The sequence below is a fragment of the Dipodomys merriami genome, unplaced genomic scaffold (assembly GCF_024711535.1).
Source record: "Dipodomys merriami isolate MVZ:Mamm:240054 unplaced genomic scaffold, mDipMer1.0.p SCAF_71, whole genome shotgun sequence".
NCBI lineage: Eukaryota > Metazoa > Chordata > Mammalia > Rodentia > Heteromyidae > Dipodomys > Dipodomys merriami.
In genome coordinates this window covers 576,356-596,214 of record NW_027206302.1, presented here as the reverse complement: position 1 = coordinate 596,214, position 19,859 = coordinate 576,356, and the positions used below count along the sequence as shown (strand labels likewise).

Here is a 19,859-nt window from a genome sequence, read left to right as displayed (position 1 = left end):
GAGCCCAGAGCCCTCAGCCTGCCAAGCCCAACACAAAGGCCTCCTTCACCACAGCCGTGGGGTACCAGCGGTGCTTTCAGCAGCCACTGCTTCTGCAGGTCCCCCTCCTGGGCCAGCACAGCTCACAGGGCTGAGTCTCCCCACACCTGCTCAGAGACAGTGGCAGCGATGCTTTCCCAACCATCCAGAGGCCACAGCATGAAGTTCAACAATCCAGCAGCTTGAGGGAAGAGGGTATGTCTTCTGTTCCCTGGCCAGTCTCTCCAGATACCTACCCACCCAAAATTACTGCTCAGGCACCAGGCCAGGTTCCCTGGATTCATAGATTAGTAAGAAGGGTTCTTCCCTTTCAAGAAAGCACAGTCCAAACTGGAAGGAAGGAACCTGAGTAAGAACACGAGGTGTTAGAGGGATGTGGCTAAAACTTTAGAGAGGACTAGGAAAGCATCACCAATGTGGTACACGGGCTAGGCTTTGAAGGGTGAGTAGAGTTCACTAAGCAGATGGGGTAGAGTTGAAAAACCTGGATTGCAGCTTGAGGAATGATCAGAACACGTGGCCAGAGTCAAGGGCAGTGAAGGAAGGAGAAAGTAAGAACTGGAAGCCAATTGTTTTATTTACAGGTTGTTAATGCAGAAAAGGAACAAGAAGAAAGCTGGGAGAGGGAATGTCTCCTGACACTGGCCATTAGTAGATGCTCAGTAAGTGTTTATAGAATGAACAACTGGTTTCAAGGGAGAGAGAAGAGCAAGTCTGGTGTTTTCACCAGTCGGGCCAAACTTAGCGCTTTTCACTAACTGCTGCTTTGATTTGTTTTGTTCTTTCAGAGAACAGCAGCTTTTTTTCCTCCTTTATTGAACTATCACAATGTATGTAATCTGAAATTGCAGACATAATTACATAATGACTTACATGGTTGGCAGTTTCCTGAAAGTCAGCTTTGTCTTCCTGAAGAATTTGCAGCTCTGTGATAGCTGGAGGATGGTTTTGTGCTCTCTCTGCATGGCACAGCAGCCTCCCCCATAGGCTGAGCACACAGTAGGCGCCAAGTAAGGTAGACACATAAATCAGATTGGTGGAGCACAGAACCTCATCAGCTCTTGCAGCTGAGGCCCAACCCCTGCTTGACAGATGGGAGCCAGAGACAGAATGAGAGAAGCTGTGCCTGTCTGCATCTCTCCTGCTAGGCTCTGGGATTTCACAGCTGGGAAGTACAAGATCAAGGGTCCAGGCAGACCCTGAAAGCATCAGGGAGAAGTCTAGAGATCTGCAGGGCACCTAGAACATGGACAGGAAGCCAGCGTAGGCTCAGACAATGGTGATGTGCATACAAGGGACTCAGCTCAGCATCCAGAGCTTGCTCAATGCTCCATTTGCACGGCTCAGGAGCAGACCTTCCAGAGAGCCGGAGAGCATAAAGAGTGAGGGACAGGCAGGTCCAAGTTTGAATCTCAGCTCTTGACACTTACCAGTGGGAATTATCAAATTCCCTCAGCTTCCCTAGCCCATGTCCACATAGGTAAAACAGGTAAAATGCATTTCCTTCTCGCACAAAGACAGGGTTCATCCCAGAGCCTGAGGTGGAAGCTGAAAGGTGATCCACTGAGGAGAAAAGAGGACTGGGGGGGGGAGCGGGGGGGGGGGGCTGGGAAGGTGGCTCAGTGGTAGAGCGCTTGCCTTGCATGCCTGAGGCCCTGGGTTCGATTCCTCAGCACCACATAAGCAAAATGAAAAAAGCTGGAAGTGGCGCTGTGGCTCAAGTGGTAGAGCGCTAGCCTTGAGCTGAAGAGCTGAGGGACAGCGCCCAGGCCCAGAGTTCAGGCCCCACGACCGGACCCAAAAAAAAAAAAAAAGAGGACTGGGTGCCCAATGGGAGTCACACAAGTCATCCAGCCTCAGTCTACCACACACATCTTAGTTCAAGCAATGGATAAAGGAGGAGAATAAGGCTTTGACGGCACCAGGGGTTCCAGAATGTGCATCACAAAGCTTGTCAGCTGTCTTCTGGGCCACTCAGAATGAGCTTCTTCCCTGCATGAGCGAAGTCAGGCATCCTCAGCATGCCCATGGTCCTCTCTCCTGACTCCCAAGCCTCTTTCCCTTGAATCCTCTAACTCAAGTGATGTCTCTACCTGTCCAGTCACCTGGCTAAACCACCTTCTCAGTAAGGTGGAAGAGGACATGCGCTGAGTGAGGGATGTGTGCTGGGTTGCCAAACTCATGGGGGAACCGCTGAGGTTGCACAGGTCAATGAGGAGACTGATGTAAGAGAGACCTCTGAGAGATATAGAGACCACTGAGAGAGATTTGAAGGAACGGCTCAGGTCAAAGAGTATGGAATAAGCAGTCCCACTGCAAGGTAAAGTGGAATCTAGCATTGGAGCCTACAAACTCAAAGGAGTTAAGGGGGAGACTGCAGAATACAAATAGATGGCACCATAGTGGGAGGGGAATATATTCAACGTCATGTCAGACATGCCAGCAAGCAGAGCAGTGAGGACAGAGCTGTGACATGTTATACTTGAGGTTCTACTCACCAGCCATCCCCCATTCTGAATGACAGCCTGGTTACAAAGGGCCCCAAAGTTCTCCATGCCCCTAAGTCTTCTTGGTTTGACAATGAAAGTCTGTGACTCTGTGTCACTAACTTCCTGTGGTTATTGGCACTCCAAATGGGGCTCATGTGAATTAAAATTTGACATGCCATAAGTGTGAAAGACACCTGGGTTTTGAAGATTTAGTATAGAAAAAAAATAATGTAAAATTTCCTTTGTTGTGTATTGATTACATGTTGAAGTGACAATATTTAGATATATTGGGCTAAGTAAAATAGAACTCATTTCACTTGTTTTTATGCTCTACTAGAATACTTAAATTGTGACCCAAACTATAATTCTATTGGTAAGAACTGGTCTATCAGGCAACTTGATATTAAATCTGAGATAAATAGAGTTCCTAAGCTGGTATACCCCATCCAAGTAAAAGGAGTATATCTAGTATATATGAACAGACCCCTCCGCTAGTCTGAGACTGGGAAACAGAACTGACAAGCTTGTATTTGCTGGACCTGGGAAGGGTGACCACAGAGACAGACTTGGATTAGGAATGGGGTCCTCTTTGGTGCATTGGGAGATTTATGGTATGCTACTGATTAGGGCAAGAGGAAGACCAATCATCCAAAACCAGATGAAATGACTAAAAAATCCACCGAGTCTCCAGAGATGATGATAACTGATCCTAGATCCACTTCTAATCCAGGATCCTCCCCACCCACCCAGTGCTCTCTCAGCCCTGTACCAAGCCATTCTCAACCTTCCCAGCTCCCTCCTGCCACCTCCATTAATATCAGTCACTGAGACCTGAACTTAACTCCTTCACTTGCTGCACCGTTTTTCCCAAAACTCTAAGCCCAACAATCTCACACTTTCCCAAAAGCCTTGCCCTCCCTACTCAGAACTGGGGCCCATCTATCTCTCCCTGCCCCTTCCTCCTCCCAACCCCCCATCCACACCCCCCAGTCTTCCCTTCCTGGCACTGCCAGCCAACAATTAGGAATGACGATGACACAATACAACATGATCAGCAGGGCGCAGAAATCCAGATTCTTACCCAGATCTATCCTTTTTTTTTTTTTTTTTTGGTCCGGTTGTGGGGCCTGAACTCTGGGCCTGAGCACTGTCCCTCAGCTCTTCAGCTCAAGGCTAGCGCTCTACCACTTGAGCCACAGCGCCACTTCCGGCTTTTTTCTTTTTGCTTATGTGGTGCTGAGGAATCGAACCCAGGGCCTCATGCATGCAAGGCAAGCGCTCTACCACTGAGCCAACTTCCCAGCCCTATCCATTTTTTTTTAACTGTGTAAGTTTAAGACAAGTCACAGCTTCTCAGCTCCTTGATCTGTAATTTAACAATATTGACCTCAGTTTACAGTCACGTGAGATGGGGGTTGCTGAAAGAATAAGCATAAGCATGCTTTGTTAAAGGTGGGCTTCACAAAGGGGGGGGAAGGCTATAATCTGGGATGCAGTGGAAAGGAGGAGGTAGGTGAGGAAGAGCATGCCACAGCCAAATTAGGGATAGGTACAAGTGTCCTATTGTGCTAAGTGGCTGAAGGGCCTCCAGCAGACGGTACCCCACCCCCAAAGTCACTCCCTCTCTTCACACTGGTCCCAGCCTTCCACTGAGAACATACACCTGGCTTCAGCAGTTTTCCTTCAGCTGAATAAATAAAAGTGATCCCAGAGAAAATATCCTAAACAAAACCCAAAGGCACCTTGTTCATGAGCTGCAGGAAATCTTCATGTTATCCAGCACTGGAAAAAAGGGTTTTAAACTCCATTGTGAAAAGTCACAATTCATCCCGGACTCACAGCCTCCAAACCCTCTCCCCACTGTGTGAAGGGTGAAGAAAGAGAAATCCAAAGAATGGGAGACACAGGCTGGATTGCTCCTTCCCAATGGTGCAGAGGTTCTGATCACCAGGCTCCCCCAGAGCAGAGCTGAACTCATTCACATTCTAGTTAGCGCTCAGTCAACTCTTTGAAGAAGGAAATTACTATTCTCTTTATAGAGCAGGGAATGGAGGCTCCACGGGATGCAGCAGGATTCAACACTAGCTCTTTCCAGCTTCCCACCTTAGGTCACTTTCTAGGCTTTCCACCCAAGCCAGGCAGCATCAGACATTCGCCTACTTTTGTTTCTATGCACTATTTCATCCCATCCTAGGGTGTCTGTACAATGTAATCTCTGGGCAATCTCATTTTACAGACAAGAAACTGAGGGTTAGGAAAATGACTTAGCAGCCTAAGGAAGGCCAGGACACCCCACACTCCCACAGAACCACCCACAATGGAGTGTGGAAATCTATCTTCATCGGAACAATAGCTCTATGGAGAAGATGAAGCAGCCCACAGGAATGCTGCGGGGGGTGGGGGGGAGTGTCAAGCCTTGACCTGCCAGTGGGCAGAGCTCTCAGGACAGGGGCTGTCTGGCACCACCTTCAGCAGCTGCATTCAGAGATGCGGAGAGGCAGGAGACAGACAGTTGGATGAGCTAGCCCCAGGCCAAGAGCAAGAGAGGCAAAAAAAAGCGTTCTTTCCATTTCCCCCCCCCCCCCCCCGCCGCCCTGCCCCAACACTATTGGCCCACTTAATAATGTGGAAGAGACACTGCTGTGGTTATGGCAGGCAGGACAGGGAACCAGCTGCAGCAAGAGACCTGGGGTTCCTTCTCAACCAGCCACTCACTGTCTGTGCAACCCAGGCCCGCACCGGCACTGGCAGGCAGGTGCTCCTATCAGAATCTGTAAGACAAGGGGCGTGGCCTAGGGAACTAGTGAGGTTTCCTTCACCTTCAATTCACAATTGCAGGGACATTGTGAGCCTAGCACAATGAGTGGCAGCTCTCCAGAACTGCAGGACTAGGAAGAGAAGCAAGGGCTAAAGAGACTAGAGGTGTCAAGAATGGAAAAAAAGGGTCTCAAAAGACCCCTGTTACCTGCTGATGTCAGAGTTCCACTAAGTACTCAAGGCCATACACTGCATTGAGCATAGAGGGAGAGGGGACAGATACACAGAGCTGAGGACAGAGGCCTTCTGCACACAGGCCAGCCTGGACAGATTCAGAGACCTTCTCACAGAGCCCGTGTGTGAAGGAAACAGTTTCACCCAGTCTAAGAGGAAAATGGAGAAGTCCTCAAATGGGCAAGGCAACCCAAAATGGCTCATGGGCATTAAGGAGAGAATATATACATTTAGGAAGGAGTTCTGATCCTATAAAATAATATTTATAGAAATGAACTCTAGGGCTGGGAAGATGGCTCAGTGGTAGAGTGCTTGCCTTGCATGCCTGAGGCCCTGGGTTCAATTCCTCAGCACCACGTAAGCAGAAAAAGCCATAAGTGGCGCTGTGGCTCAAGTGGTAGACTGCTAGCTCTGAGCTGAAGAGCTGAGGGACAGTGCCCAGACCCAGAGTTCAGGCCCCAAGACTGACGACAAAAATAAAAATAAAAATAAATAAAAAAATGAACTCCAGGAAATGGAAGCAAGAAGGTTGTCTTTTTCCTTTGCTGTTGTTTTTGTTTTCTTTGCTTTTTGTCTTGTTTGTTCATTAATCTGTCTTTGTGAGGATAAAGGGGGACACAGAAATGGAAGGACAAAGGGTGAACAAATGCAGCACTGGTACTTACTAAGTTGAAAATGAACTACACAACTTGTTGGTAGGAATGGGAGGAAAAAACTGGGAGAGAGAAGGGATGGAGTGACATTGTCCAAAAAGAAACATAACTCTTGCCAGGCACTGGTGGCTCACACCTATAATCCTAGCTACTCAGGAGGCTGAGATCTAAGGATCCCAGTTGGAAGCCAGCCCAGGCAGAAAAGTCCCTGTGCGATTCTTATCTCCATTTAACCATTCCAAAACCATAGGTAGAGCTGTGGCTAAAAGTGGTAGAGAGTTAGCCTTTAGCAAAAGAACTCAAGGAGAGAGCCTAGGTCCGGAGTTCAAGACCCACAACTGCCAAAAAAGAAATATGCTATTTACCTGACTTATGTAACTGTAACCTATCTGTACATCACCTTTATAATAAGAATTTTAAAAATTCTCTCCAAAAAAAATTCAAGATAGAGGCATGGTATTATTGTCTCCATTACATAGATATGATGAAAAAGACAGGTTCAGCACAGTCAGTCACATGGCTGAGCTGGAATTACAGCCCAGACTTCTCTATCTCTGTGGCTTTCATTAATAATTTTTTTCCTATCTTACTCCTGTGGAATATGTGGCCTCTGCCAATTCAGGCCTGGGAGGGAAGGGAGAAAGTGGGAGAATGGAGTAAAAGCCTGCAGAGATGAGCTGGAGACACAATAAGTACTTTTCTACCCAAACACAAATGGCAGCCAGCTTTTTCCAAACACATTTTTTCAGTGGTTGCCTGGTGAGATTTTTTTTTTTTAAGAACTTAACAGTTCTAAAATTAGCCAGATCTGAGCTGAGCTCCTGGCTTCCTATCATCTACTTCTGTGACCTACTGCAAATGTTTAATCACTTAGGGGTTCATTTTGCTCATAAATACAAAGGGTCTCATAAGACATACCTTATCAGATCATTGGTAAGCATTAATGACTATTACATTTAAGGGCTTGGCACAATGTCTGACACATCTTAAGTATCCAATAAAAGGTAGCAAAAAGTTACACGTGATGGTACATGCCTGTAATCCCAGCACCAGGGAGACTGAAACAGGAGGATCTTGAGTTTGAGACCAAACTGGCCACAACAAGACACTGTCTCAAAACAAAAACTAGTAGCTAGCCAGGCACAGGCAGCTCACCTGTAATCCTAGCTATTCAGGAGGCTGAGATCTGTGGATTGCAGTTTGAAGTCAGCCTGGATAGGAAAGTCCATGAGACTCTTATCTCCTAAAAATGTGGAAGTGGAGCTGTGGCTCAAGTGGTAGTGCACTAACTGAGCACAAAAAGTCCAGGGACAGCGCCAGGCTCTGAGTTCAAGCTCCAAGACCAGGACACACAAGAAAAGTAGCAACCACTAATACCTCTCTAATGTTGCTTCAGCAGACTCCTCTCCTCTGGCCTCCTCCTTAAAATCAACATCTGGCCAGTCTCCCCATTCCCTCCTCCCTTCCTCCTCTGGGTTCACTTCATTTCAGAAGCTACTTCAAAACAACTCTTCCCTGCAGCAGCCTCTGCATCCTAGCATTTGAGTTTGCATTTGGTCCAATGACTCACTAACTCATCTATACAAACTCCTTAACTTCTCAGGAATGGAGTTCACTGTTAGGTGATTGTCTGGTGGACCAGCTTAGGTGCAGCTGACCAATGATGAGCCTGATGGACTTGCGGGACAGTGGGAATTGTATAACATGTCTGCCTGTGCTTTGTAAATAGATGATAGGTCCTACAAATTCTGTGATTATACAAATTTTTCAATTATCTTTAAATTAATTATTGTTATTATAAAAGTAATGTACAGAGGGATTACAATTACATGAATCTGGTAATGAGAGCATTTCTTTTCTTTTTCTTTTTTTTTTTTTTTTTTTTTGTCGGTTATGGGGCTTGAACTCTGGGCCTGGGCGCTGTCCTTGTGCTCTTCAGCTCAAGGTGAACACTCTACCACTTGAGCCACAGCACCACTTCCGGTTTTCTAGCAGTTTATTGGAGATAAGAGTCTCACGAACTTTCCTGCCCGGGCTGGCTTTGAACCGCAATCCTCAGATCTCAGCATCCTGAGTAGCTAGGATTACAGGCGTGAGCCACTGGCGCCCGGCTAGAGCATTTCCTTTCATACACTGTCTTCTGTTGTTTTGTTGTCAGTCATGGGGCTTGAACTCTGGGCCTGGGCACTGTTCCTCAGCTCTTCAGCTCAAGGCTAACGCTCTACCACTTGAGCCACAGTGCCACTTCTGGTTTTCTGAGTGGTTTATTGGAGATAAGAGTCTCATGGACTTTCCTGCTCGGGCTGGCTTTGAACTGTGATCCTCAGATCTCAGCCTCCTGAGTAGCTAGGATTACAGGTGTGAGCCACCGACGCCCGGCTTTGTCTTCTGTTGCCTTATTCTCTCCTAGTCCTGCCTTCCCATCTCCACTCAGGAGTTGTATGGTCCACTTTCATCTGTGTAAATTTGCCAGTTATTAAGTGGAATTTATTACCATTCAAGGCTGTCTTCCACTAATTAGAACGATAGATAGACATACAGAAGGTTAAGGTGAGAGAGCAGGAGAAAGTAGGAATCAAGCATATTGACTTTTTGTCAGAGGTCTTTTGTGCTTTCCCTGGTAAGGCATCCTTTCTCTGGAAATTCTAAAATGCGTAAAATAAGATGCATAGCTTTGCTATAAAGATAACCAATAACTTTGAAATATAGTTATTAAATTTAAAAAACAAGTGCATAATCTAGCAATATATGTTCTTCTTTATTAACACATTAAATATCTAGCTCTAGCAGCCAGTGCAATAACTACTGTAATTTCAAAGCCACAATTGACATAGTATTTCAAAATATCTGTAATAGCTCCAAAGCAATATGAAAATCCTGTGATTTCTATCCATGACAATGTCACAGGCAGACAAATGCTCTGTAGTCTGTTGCCTACATTGATCATAGAAAATATAAAATGCCAAATAAAAATATTTTTCCCATCTAGGTTCACAGGCTCCTCTGAATTCTGTGCAAGGGACTCTTACGAGTGTTAACCTACAGTTAAAAGTCCTTTGCTAGGTCTTTTACAGATCAGTAAATATCTAACCTGGGACCATCTCAGCCTCCTCTCCTTCTTGAAAATTTCCACCCTAAAGGCCAAGTTCTGCGAATGTGACCTCCTCTGTCCACCCTACCCATCAGAGTGGCTCAGGAAGATGATTGGCTCAGCCACATCCTATGCCAAGATACCTGATTCTAAGACCAGGTCTTGAGAAGCAAGTTCAGGCAGTGAATGCTCTCTGAACTTCACCCCAAAGAGAGGTCCACTGTGACTACAGGGCAATGGGTGACATTTGCAGTGATAAGCTGATGGTAAGAGCCTCTCTAGGACATCTTCTGCCTTAAGAAGGCCTGGCCTTCCACCAGGCCTTGCTTTGGTATGATTACTATGTTTTATGGTTTCTTTCTTCCTGTCTTTAGAGATAGCTTAAAGGAGTCTCACTGTCAGTAAACTGTAGTCATTTTCCCAGGCACAAAAGTGTTGGTAAGTGGTAAAACTGTTTGCTCTTTTTTTTCCCCCTTACACCTGCTCCTTTATGCAGAGGTAAGTGGGCAATGCCCTGTGTATTTATTTATTTACTTATTTAAAAGCACAGACAGGTGACTCACACCAGTAATCCTACTTACTTGGGAGGTTGAGATCTGAGGATCACAGTTCAGGGCCGGCTTCAGAACACATCTGGGAGACTCTTCTCTCCAATTAACTAGCACAAAAAAAAAAAGCCAGGAGTAGAGATGTGGCTCAAGTGGTAGAGTACCAGCCTTGAGCAAAAAAGCCAAGAGAGAGCACAGGCCCTACATTTATGCCCTGTTGCTAGCACATACAAAAGAAAAATAATAAATCGCATGATATTTGAAAAGAAAAAACTTTTTTTTTTCCTATCAGTCCTGGGGCTTGAACTCAGGACCTGGGATCTTTTGCTCAAGGCTAGTGCTCTACCCACTTTGAGCCACAGTGTCATTTCCAGTTTTTGGGTGATTAATAGGAAATAAGAGTCTCATGGGGACTTTTCTACTGAGGCTAGCTTTGCATCACCATTCTCAGATCTCCGCCTCTTGCGTAGCTAGGATTTCAGGTGTGAGCCACCGGTACCCAGCTGAAAAGAAAAATTCTAACATTCCTGATGCCCTCCTCCCACATTTTCAACCAAAAACTAGTTAATAAATACATAATAAATAGTATATATTCAGACACCACCCAACTTTACTTTCTGGCTTTTTGTTTATTTATTTTTAAAAAAACACCTTTTCCCAAGAGTAAGACAGCTACACTTTCCCAAGTGGAAGGGAGTGGAGGCCAAGGAACAGCTGATTAGCACAGCACTTGGCAATGCTCAGCCCTCAGCCTGTTGCCCTGGGAGGAAACCTAAATTTCAACTGATGTCACTCAGCGCTGGTGTGGCTGGGCAGAAACCAGGCTGTGGAAATTAAATCAGCACCAGAGGCTGCTCTTCCTTCTTTGCAGGAAGCAAATTCTCCCCATACCATAGTGTGCTGGCCCCATCATGACGTCAGAGCCCCAAAGCAGAAATATCATACCACACCAAAGGAAGCTCGGGAGACACAAGGGATCCTTCCAACAGAGGGGGGAAAGCCACAGCTACAGTAAACACACACACACACATTTTATATTATATATATATATATATATATATATATATATATATATATATATGCCACCAATTACTTTTGGAAAAAAAATGGGATGAAGAGGGAGTTAGAAATTGAGATTTGTTGCCCATGTAATTGTAATCCCTCTGTACGGTATTTTCACAATGAAAAAATAAAAGAAAGAAATTGAGATTTGTGGGGTTTTTTTGTTTGTTTTTTTTTTGAGATTTGTGTTTTATCCCACAATGCCTGTGTCCCCAGAAAGCTCATGTGGACAGGGCCTTGGTAAGAGGGCAGTACTGTAGACTCCTTTCTTAGGAATAGGAACCCACAGCCAGCTTCTTTAGATACCAGCCACCTCTAACTGCCAGAGCATCACATTAGTCATCAACTCAAAATCTAGGGACACACTTAACTTCATACTGGAAGATGCAACAGGCCTATTTTTAGCAAGAGGGCCCTCTTCTTTCTTTTCATCCGACTTGAAATACTATCTGAAACCAGAAGCTGTCTACAGACGTGCCTATGAGGAGCCTCTTAGTCCAATCTCTAACTAGGAGATTTGCTTTCTAAGGCACAGAGAGCGTAGGTTCCAGCTGCAAAGCACACAGTGGACTAGCAGCAGACCTAAGCTCTCAGCCCCAATTCCCTGACTTCTGCCCACCTATTTTGCTACAGGGCGAGCACAAAATGGTTCACTAGCAGAGATGGAGACAGGTTGGTCAATTCCAGTTTTATGGTTTTTTTTCTGCTCCATAACCCTGGGCAAACCATTCAACCTCAACCTCTCTGCACCCGCCCACCCCCTAGCCACCTTTGCTCATCCACGCACTGGGGAGCAGGGGAGTCACACGAAAGGTGACTATGATAATTGGACATCAGGACCTGACCCATGCTTATGCTATTCTTATATCGTCTGTCTCCTGCTTTGAGCACAACCCTATCTGCAGGAACTGCCTGCACCACCAACAGAGCCAGGAAAGAAAGGATTTATTATCAGATAGGTTCAGAAATAAGAAAATGGACAGATCACACTGTTAAAGAGGGGTTTGGATTTTTGTTGTTGTTGTTGTTGTTGTTTGTTTGTTTTGGCAATGCTGGGGGTTGAATCCATGGCCTGGCATACATAGGCTAATAGTAATAGTAGTAGAAGTTCTATTAGTATGATCAGCATTGTAAAAGGGACCCTATTCTTGACTTCAGAGGTCTTAAACATCTAACTTTCTACTCCTCCCTAGGTATGGACTGGATTAGGAGTAGTGACCTCTTCCCTGCACCTTGCAGGGAAGGACAGGTATAGACTGGTTCTTACATCCTCCTGGAAACTCTTAGAAACTGAGTCCAGCACGAAGTAGTAGCACATGGAGTTCAGATGAATGAATGAATGGCCGAATGAAGGAAAATCCTAATCTATAGATGCAAATGGTGAAGCTGGAAGCTGGTGTCTTGTTGCAAAAAAAGTAGGGGCAAGCAGTTCCAGTGACAGCAAGCAAGAAACCCATCTTCTTAGCTTGCTGCGCCGGGAAGAAGACTCTGACAAGGTCAGTGACTGAGCCTTTATCTCAATGGTCTGTTCAGAACTGCTTTCTGCCTGGCCCACCAGATCCAATCCAGGGCTCAAAAGACAATTGTGAAGCACACGTGACCCTCTGCCAGCTAAAACAGATGTAATAACATAGCAGGCCAGAGGAGGCAAAGAGACCAGGGAGATGGCCCATCTGTCTTCCTAATTGTCAACTTTGCTCATAATAAGATTTTTCTCCCTGTCACACCTTAGGCTGCTACTGAACTGAAGCAAAACCAAGATATCCATCTTGTAGCCAAGAACAGCAGCCTTCACAAAGTGCCAGGGACGAAAAAGATGCTGCTTAGCTCAGAGAAGGGGAGAGAGAGAGACAGAGAGACAGACATAGATATAGAGAAACAAAGACAGAGACAGAGAAACAGAGACAGTCACAGAAAGACAGAGACAGACAGAATGGAAGGAGCTTTGGGCAGAGACTAAGAAGCTTGAGGTCCCTGTTTTTTTTTGTTTGTTTGTTTGTTTTGTTTTTTTACCATCTGTGGGTGTTTGGCCAATCACCGTACCCTATTGACTCTGCTTCTTGAAAACCTACAATACAAAGTTCTAGAAATGGAGGCCCGTGGGGGAGGAGCTGTAAGTCGTATGACATTGAATGCAACACAGGTTAAGTCATATGCATTTGAGAATTTTCCATCAGAGTCAAAAGACGTTTGCAACCTCCTTCCCGTTACAAAGTTAAGAAATACTACTCCGGGTAGTCTTCATCCAATAGCATTTATCAAGTAGTTTTTACGTGCCTCATGCCTTTTGCATTTGAAACACAAATATAAGAGAGTTCTGCTTGTTGGGCATTCAATGTAGCTGACACTCATGAAGGATGACTGAAGCCAGAAATAGATGGAAAGGTAGACAGACCCAGGTTAGGTCTCTGAATGCCAGGAACCCCTCCCTGAGGAATTCCACATTGCTGGCAATGAGCTATTTCTAGCTGTAAAAGTCTGAGATGAACCATTCTTTCAAGCATGAATCTCTCTCCTTGAATACTGAACAGCAGCTTGGGCAGGCTGTGAGCTGAATGGGGCATCAGGGGCAACTGAGGAAAGACTCACCACTCTTTTTTTTTTTTTTTTGCCGTCCTGGGGCTTGAACTCAGGGCCTGGATACTGTCCCTGAGCTTCTTTTGCTCAAAGCTAGCACTCTACCACTTGAGCCACAGTGCCACTTTTGGCTTTTTTGATGTGGTACTGAGGAATCAACCTCAGGGCATGCTAGGTAAGCACTCCACCACTAAGCCACCTTCCCAGCCCCAAGACTCACCACTCAACACCAAGGGGCAGGTAATCAATGCACAGAGGCAGAGTGAGGCCAGCAAGTTACTGATAGCCTCTCCCTCTCTCTACTTGCACTTACCCCTGACTAAGGGGCCTCCAGCCACCCAATCAATATTTTGGCTAAGAAAGGAAGTTTGCGATTGGCCCTGACACTAGGATGCAGGGTTAAGGAATTCCAACTTGGACCTCTGGTTCTCATTTGACAAGTTTTCCATTTCCCCCACTGGACTCTGCTGCTGGTCCCAGCATCCTCTTACATGCTGCTACGTCTTTCAGTGTACACATCTTTCCACCCTCTATGACTAGTTTAACTGCTTTCCATCTTCAGACGGAGTGGCACCAAATGGTTTCTATTCACAGGGCTCAGCCCTGAAGAATTTTATACTTACTTGATTGAACTTGGTCACTGAACTGGAAGCCCGCTGAGGCCAGACAGTGCCACTTCTGCCTACTTTTGTATCTTTCTCCCTCACCCTGTGCCTGGCACAGAGTGTTAGTTGACCAGATAATGAAAGTAATGTCCAGACACTGTCCATGGGCCACTGAGGGGGGGGGGCTGGACTTAGGAAGGCCATGTCAGAGCAGACTGCTTCTTTTACAAGTGGAGCTCTGGGTCTGGATTTGATTTATTCTGGATTTGATTTATTCTGGTACCTAGGGACTCACACTCAATTCCAGGTACCTCCCCCCTCCCCACTGTCCCCAGGGCTTAACGTCTTCACTGGCTGCACGTGCCCCTCCCCCAATTTTGCTTGGTACGTGGAACTTAGCCCAGGTCTCTGGAGGACATCATGGGGAAGGGGAGACCTCCATCTTCCTCTTGGGAAAAAAAAAAAAAAAAAGCAAAGCAAAACAAACAAACAAAAAACCTCCTCTCTCTACAAGCCTGCATCCCAGCCACGCTTGGGATGTAAGGTTGCTGGGTTTTGCTGTCAGGGCAGATTCCTAGGCAAGAGTAGGTTCCAATCCAACGAATCCACTTTCCAATTCCCACGGAGGTGCCGTGTGCACGCTGCAGGGGCCAAGCACCAGGGGTCAGACGTCTGACCTGAAGGGAAGTGGGCGCGGGCTTGGCACAGTCCTCGGCGGGCGTCTAGCACACCCAACCCTGAGTCGCCCATCCCGGGCAGCCAAGGTCGCTGCCGCACGGGAGCGGTGCGCCCGCAAACTTCAGCCTGGAGCTGGGAGGTGCAGGACGAAGAACTAGGGTCGTCTTTTAGGCAAGGAGGGAGTCGGGGCGATCTGGGGGCAGTCCCGGCAGCCCTGGGGGAGGGGGCGCCCCACTTTCTACAAGCTGCATCTCGGATCGCAGGGTCACGGTGGGAAATGGTAGGCAGGGTCTGCACCACCTGAGCCGCAAGGACGACGCAGTGCCCCGCACCCTCCCTCGCGCGCTGTGGGACCCCAGGCTGCAGACGCGGACGCCCGCGCTCAGCCCCGGCTGTCGCAGCCGCTGCGGGGGGCGCGGCGGCGGCGCGATCCGAGTGGCCGGCGCCAGGGCCAATCCCCACCCCCACCCCACGCGCGCGCAGGACGGGGTGCTGGATGCCCCCCGCCCGGAACGCACCTCCCGGGACGGAAGTGCGGAGCCCCTTACCTCGGCGGGAGCCGCGGGAGTCCGGCGGGAGGCGCCCACCCCGGCTCCGGGGCGCACGCAGCCTGCGGGCGCACGGTGGGGCCGCGTCCCGGGCGCGCTCCCCGCGCTGGCGCACCCTCGCCCGCCGCGGCGCGCACACCCTCCAGGCGCCCTCTGGCCCGCGGGCTCGGCCTGGACTGGGGCGCACACTCTGCGGGCACACCCACCGCCGGATGCGGGGCCGCGACGCGCGCCCCAAGTCCCCGCCTTCCGAAAGGAAAATAAAGATCGTGGCGGGCGCGGCGCGGGCTTTTGGGGGTGGAAGGGGCCGCCTAGCGAACCCCGAGGGGAGGGGAAGGGGAGGGTCTTAGCCTTTGCAAGGAGTTCAGAAGAGGGAGGAGGAGGAAAAATGAAAACTTGGGAAAGAACCCAAAGCCTGCGGACCCGGGGTCTAGCGCTCCAGAAGGGGCCCAGAGCACTTTCCCCGCGCCTTTCCCTTCACCTCGACATCTCCATCCTCGCGGTCACTTGCCCAAGTCACGATTCGAACCCAGGTCTGGGAGCTGAGCGCTAATGCGTAAGCGGTCCTCCTCGCCAAGAGACGGGGGGGGGGGGGGGGCTGGGGGCGGGCGCGGGGACCACTTTTGCAACCCCATCCCGAATCCTAAATCTTCCTGCGCCCAGCTGCTAGTTTTCATCTGCACAAAATATCCTCATGTCTATCACCTACCTCGAATGAGCAGCTCACGAAAGGGGTGACTTCCCGCACACAAACCCTCGGAGAAAGGAGTGGTTTCCATTGTCCCCTTACAGGGAAAGACAAACAGACGTGGGGGAGTAGGCAGGGCAGCCTGGGGAACCCAGATCCCTCTCTGACCTGCCATGCAGGTCTCTCGCGCACTTCCTGGCCAAACTTAGGGCAAAACTTAGCCGAATGGGTTTCATTTGTCACTGGGTGACCCAGATGAGAGAATCCCCATGCAAGCTATATTTCTGGGACTTGGACGCAAACATGGTTATTAGCACGACTTCGCTGCCACCCGGGTGTCATTAAAAGCAAGAGTCACAGAGCAGTATGAAGTAGGAATAGTGATTTGGCCTTAGTGATGGGACAACAGACAGTGATGGGGAATGTGGCAAGCTGCACAGAAGTTCCAGAGTCCTAGCCCAGGGAAGGAGGTGCTACTACCTGGATTTTTTGCCATCCAGGGATAGGAGTTAACATGGTTACATTCACTGTCTCTCTGTCTCTGTCTCTCTCTGTCTCTGTCTCTGTCTCTCTGTCTCTGTCTCTGTCTCTGTCTCTCTCTGTCTCCATAATTCTAGATATCTAAGCAAGATCTCCTAAAATGTGTTGACAACTCATTTTCAAAATGCTAAACACATTATATGGGTCCACATTGTTTAAGCCAAAGGAAATGCAAGTGCGCATCAGATCCAGCCTTCAGACTAGGGCTCTGTGCTCTCTCGTTCAGAGTACTCTCAATGTTTTATTTGGACACCCAACATCCCTAAGAGGTAGATCCAGTTTAGGCCACTTTTCACTATAGGGACCACCATGTGGGTTCAGGCGGCCTCCAGGACTAGCCCAGGCTCCCACACAGACAGACAGACAGACACACACACACAACACACACACACACACACATGCAAGCATATGCACACAAAGTGCTACGGAACTAGAATTGAAATGCACATCCTGTGCCCTTGGAACCCTCCCCTCTACACTCTCTGATTCCAGGAAGAATTTGTTTTCTTGGTTTCTGGGCATTGTGAGCCAACTTAGGGATGGGTGGCACTGGGGTGTGAAGACACAACACCTTTCCTGGGAAGAGGAGCAGCAGCAGCGCCAGCCTGCTGTCCTCGAAAGCAGTGTGGCTGATGACTCACCCGGAACTGTGTCACTTGGGGAGCTGAGTCCGGAGAGGTGAAGTCTGAAACTGACCAGTGGGGCTTCTGCAGTCCTGATCAGGATATCAGGAAAAAAACCCACCCCAAGTCTCACTATACCCCCAAACCAGAGCCCACAGAGACACCAGCTAGCACATTGCCTCGTTTTTCTGTCATGACAGGAAAGCAACAGAGCTAAAGTGGAAAAGGGCCATCCCCTCCCCCCCCCCACACACACACACTTTGTGTGACCCAGGAAACAGGGCAGCAGAGATTTGGGCACTTCCACTGCAGGACCCAGCTGGGGCCTCTCAGACAGTGAGTATTCGTGCTGAAAACTGATTTAGAATGACTGGGCACAACACTGCTGCAGCCAGAGACGGAGCAGCAATCAAAGCAGAGAGCCCGCCGCCGCAGGCAGATGGGAGAGAGAGCCTGGCTGCCCCGCCCTTTGCTGGAGCAGAGTGTCAGGCAGATTAACACACAACCCAGGACCAGGTTCCTGGCTTTGATCTTAGCACCTCACAAGCATGATCCAGCCCACTGAGAGTCACCCCACAAAATGCACTAAGCACAATATCACAGTCCAGTAAATTGGGAGAAAGGATTCACACTGGGGTCTTGGTGATTGGAAGACTGACCTTCTCTGATAGAAGGTCTTGGAATTCGGGCCCACATGGAGACACATGATTCAGATCTCTCTCCAAGACAGGACTGTCCAGCTGTCCTGGAGCATGGTTAGGGACAGGCCCCAAAGCGCTCTAGTTCCCTACAGGGTGGGCCTCAGTCAGTGAGTATAGGCAAATTCTTAACAGCTGGTTCTTGGTGGGGGAAAGCGTGTGCATCTAGACCATCCGCTCTCATTCCTCTGACTCCTGTTAGTCTATAAAGTAGCTTCACTGAAATTGTGAATACTGAGTCATTGACCCTAAAGGAAATGGAGTTGGGTTACTCAGGTGCTACAAGTCCATCAGGCCATCAGAATATATAATGCCTTCCCTTACCCAAAGAGGATCCATTCCAGGACCCTCTAGTGGGGACCTGAAACTTTGGACAGCACAGAACCCTACAGACAGTAATATTTTTTTCTGATGTGTACAGATCAATGATACTTACAAATTAAGCATGATCTCAGCTAGGCTGAGATCTGAGAATCATGGTTCTAGGCCAGCCCAGGCAGGAAAGTGGCACTGTGGCTCAAGTGGTAGAGTACTAGCCTTGAGCACAAAAGCTCAGGGACAATGCCCAGGCCCAGAGTTCAAGTCCCAGGATTGGCAAACTAATAACAATAATAATAATAAAATTAAGCATGGTAAGAGATTAATAACAACAATAATAAAATAGAGTAATTATAACTATGAAGTTATGAGTAGTTTGCTCTCTCACAATATCTTATTGTACTGTGTTCAGAAAGGAAATCAAGCAAAGAATATAGGCTACAAAGATGACTAGAACACAAACACTAAAACCATGATAATTGGTGGAATAACCAAAATGGCTTCTAAGTGACCATGGTTGGATAGTGTATACAAGGTAGATCCATTGGACAATGAGATAATTCACAGCCCATCCGATATGGGATGGAATGAACAACACCAGATTCATCATGGTATTCAGAATAGTACTTGATTTAACCTTTATGAATTGTTTATTTCTGAAACTTTCCATTTAATATTTTTGTACTAGTTGACCATGGGTAGCAGGAGCTTCAGCAAAAACTACCAGGCACTGGTGGCTCATGCTTGTAATCTCAATTACTCAGGAGGCTGGGATCTGAGGTTCTTGCTTTGAAGCCAGCCCAGTCAGGAAAGTCCATAAAACTCCCTCCCCCCACCCCTCTCTTTTGGTCTGAGATTGGGACTCGAACTTGGTACCTAATGCTTTCATTCATTGGCTAGTGCTCTACCAACTGAGCCATACTTCTAACCCCTCTGTGATACCCTTATCTCCAATTAACCACTAAAAAGCTAGAAGTGGAGCTGTGTTTCAAGTGGTAGAGTACTAGCCTTCAGCTAAAACTAGTGACCAGGCCCTGAGTTCAAGCCCCAGGACAAGCATTAAAAAAGAAAGAAAGAAAGAAAAGAAAAAGCCAGCCCAGCAGAAAAGTTTACAAGGAGCTGGGAATGTGGCTTAGTGGTAGAGTGCTTGCCTAGCATGCATGAAGCCCTGGGTTCGATTCCTCAGAACCACATAAACAGAAAAGGCTGGAAGTAAAACTGTGCTAGCCTTGAGCAAATGAAGCTCAGGGACAGTGCCCAGGGCCCCCTGAGTTCAAGCCCCAGGACTGGCCAAAAAAAAAAAGGAAAAAGAAAAGTTTACAATACTCCTTCTCAAAAAAGAACTGGATACGATTGTACAGTATGCACATGTTCTAGCTGTAACAGGAAACCTAACAAGTGGATCACAAGCCAGGCAGAAAGTGAGACCTCATCTCAAAAATAACTGGCAAAGCTGGGCACTGGTGGCTCTCATCTGTAATCCTAGCAACTCAGGAGGCTGAGATCTGAGGATCTTGGTTAAAGCCAGCCCCAGCATGAACTTCTGTGAATTTTTTTTTCCTGTGAGATCTTTACCTCCAATTAACCACCAGAAAACTGGAAGTGGAGCTGTGGCTCAAAGTAGAGCACTAGCCTTGAACAAAAGAGAACAGGGACAGTGCCCAGGCCCTGAGTTCAAGCCCCACAACTGGAAACAAACAAAAAATTCTGT

At 47.7% G+C, this 19,859-nt stretch overlaps 1 protein-coding gene across 1 annotated transcript in view; it reads right to left on the bottom strand.

Moving 5' to 3' along the window:
• Kank4 (KN motif and ankyrin repeat domains 4) overlaps window positions 1-15,336 on the bottom strand; it is a 76,902-nt gene extending 61,566 nt beyond the window's left edge. The window contains exon 1 of the mRNA XM_070008726.1: window positions 15,282-15,336. The gene's annotated coding sequence lies outside the window, so the exon portion shown is untranslated. The remainder of the gene's footprint in view (window positions 1-15,281) is intronic.
• Between the last annotated feature and the right edge of the window lie 4,523 nt (window positions 15,337-19,859).